The sequence below is a fragment of the Phocoena phocoena genome, chromosome 19 (assembly GCF_963924675.1).
Source record: "Phocoena phocoena chromosome 19, mPhoPho1.1, whole genome shotgun sequence".
Lineage (NCBI taxonomy): Eukaryota > Metazoa > Chordata > Mammalia > Artiodactyla > Phocoenidae > Phocoena > Phocoena phocoena.
Window position 1 is genome coordinate 15,708,403 of NC_089237.1, and position 2,898 is coordinate 15,711,300.

The following is a 2,898-nucleotide window of genomic DNA, read 5'->3' on the forward strand; positions in this document are numbered from 1 at the left end:
TACTGCCAGATTCCTGCCAGGTGCTTCCAACCTGAAAGCATCATAAAACTTACATCCAAACCCTGCTCCTCCCCCTACCTAACTCATGTTAGAAAATGTCATTTCCATTCTTTCGTTATTTATATCAAAAACCCTGGAATCCTCCTCTCTTACACCCTTATCCCCAGCACCTCCACTCCAGCCTCACTGGCCTCCTCTCACACCTCAGGGCCTTTGTACTTACTATCCCTCTACCTGAAACACTTTCACCAGACACTTAGCAGGTGTGGCCACATGTTACTGCATTGCACGGAATGTGTCCTATCTTCTGCGTATGTGTGATAATGATACGGAGCTGGCAAGTGGCTGCCTTTCCATGATAGAGTGAGAAGAACCTGCAGGCCGTTTCAAGAGACAACCATGCTAGGCTCTTGAGGAGAAATAAGTGAGGAGGGCAGTTTGAAAAGAAAGACCATTTCATCACAAGAAAAACAATTTTGGGGGCTTCCTTGGTGGCGCAGTGGTTAAGAATCTGCCTGCCAATGCAGGGGACACGGGTTCGAGCCCTGGTCCGGGAAGACCCCACATGCCGCAGAGCAACTAAGCCCGTGCACCACAACTACTGAGCCTGCGCTCTAGAGCCCATGAGCGACAACTACGGAGCCCACGTGCCACAACTACTGAGCCCGTGCGCCTAGAGCCCGTGCTCCGCAACAAGAGGAGCCACCGCAGTGAGAAGCCTGTGCACCGCAACAAAGAGTAGCCCCCAACTCACCACAATTAAAGAAAGCCCACGCGCAGTAACGAACACCCAACGCAGCCAAAAATAAATACAATAAATAAATTTTTAAAAAAGAAAAAATTTTCTTCTACTTCTTTAATTTTGTATCTATATGCGATGGTGGCTGTTCACTAAACTTATTGTGACAATCATTTCATGATGTACGTAAGTCATTATGCTGTACACCTTAAACCTATACAGTGCTGTAGGTCAGTTATATCTCAATAAAACTGGAAGATAAAAACAAAATAAAAAGAGCAAATCCCAAAACCAAATCCTTGCTCTCAGGTGCATGACAGTGAGAGAAACAGACAAAAAACACAAAACTATATGTCAGAGGTGCTGAGTGTCATGGAGAAATAGAAAGCAGGGTACGAGGATAGAGTGCTAGACCCCAGTGGTGGCAGGGATGCTACTTTATATAGGGAGGTAGGTCAGGGACAGCTGTTCTCTGGTAACGTGACGTCTGAAACGAAAGTGCAAACCTTGTCACCGTCTGGGGGAAGAGCCTTCCAGGCAGAGAGAACAGTGAGTGAAAATGGCCTGGGGCCAGGACCAGCATGTTTGCAGCAGGATGACTTGTCAGGCAAAACTGCAGCGTCTCTCTGGGCCTTCTGGGCCTTGCACGACAGGGTGAGAAGATGCCTGCTGCTGAGCCGGGCATGGGTGTAGGCCACAGTTTCACCAAGGTTTCGACATAATAAGGGGCTTTATGCTGCAGTGAGATTCAGTGTCTTGAGCCTGCATTTAATGCCTGATCCCAAAGGGCAGGGATTATAACAAAAAGCATTTATTGAGCACTTATGGGGAAGGCACTGGAATGAGAGCATGTTCATTATTACCTTTAATCCTTTCAACCTTGAGGGAGGCCCACCATACAGAGGAGGAGGAGACAGTGGAGAGGAGGGGAGGGAGTTCTCTGAAAGGCGGTCTGGCTCCAGGACCGGTGCCCTCTGCCCCACCAGGCAGGGTTAGCGTGGGCCAGGGCGCGCAGTGCTCAATCCTGCCCCTCCTGGCTGACTCCAGGTTCCACCTGCTCCTTTAGTTTGCCTCAGTTAACACTAACTTTCTGTCACCTGCTTCTGGCTTCTGGCTTCATTACCCCATATTTATTGTGTTTCACAGCTTTCCTTCCTGGCCATTAGTTTCCACCTCCTCTGAAGGTGTGGATGTGGGCAGCTGGTTAGTCACTTAGGTAAGACTCTTACCAAACTCACCGTTGCACAGGATCTGGTTCTCAGGTCTTCGGGTCCCCCTGGTCCCAGAGTTAATCCAATTTGGGAAGAACCTCATCAAAATGCTGAGAATGGTACATAACCCTGTGTGCCAACTCGTTCACAGCCCTGGATGCCAACTCGTTCATTTCAAAAGGGGGATGTGACTGCCAAGTGGCAACATTTGACCCACAGACGCTGATCCCAGGATAGCTGCTCGGAAGGCACCTCCGAGCAAGGAGCAAGGGAAAGGGCATGGGTGAGCAAGGGAAAGGGCATGGCCTTAATGGCTCCACCGCGCACAGTTGTGTTCAGCTGCCGTTCCCAATTCCTCGAAATAGGGCCCTGTCTTCTAAAGGGACAGGACGCTGGGTCTGTCCCTCTCATGAAATTACACCAGAGCCCTGCTTTTTAGACTCCCCTCTCTTGGACTTTCCTCTTCTGCAACCACAATGTATATATATATAGGCTTACATTTTCTTGGAAATTTGGATAACCCATTTTTAGCCAAAGTTGCTGCTTTGTAGGTAGCTGATCTCCTCCATCACCGTGGAGTCTTCCAAGTTTTGTTCTCTGGTTTTGCAGGTATCTTGGTGAGGCCTCATGTTTGAGACTCTGCTTTAATATTCATTAGCATAAGACTTTCAGAAAGTTACTTCAACTTCCTCCTCTATCAAACCGGGAACTAACACCTATTCGCCTCTCAGCGTTGCTCTAAGGATTAAGTCAGTTAACACACTAAAGTCTTCTGGGGCTTCCCTGGTGGCGCAGTGGTTGAGAGTCCGCCTGCCGATGCAGGGGATGCGGGTTCGTGCCCCGGTCCGGGAAGATCCCATATGCCGCGGAGCGGCTGGGCCCGTGAGCCATGGCCGCTGAGCCTGTGTGTCCGGAGCCTGTGCTCCGCAACGGGAGAGGCCACAACAG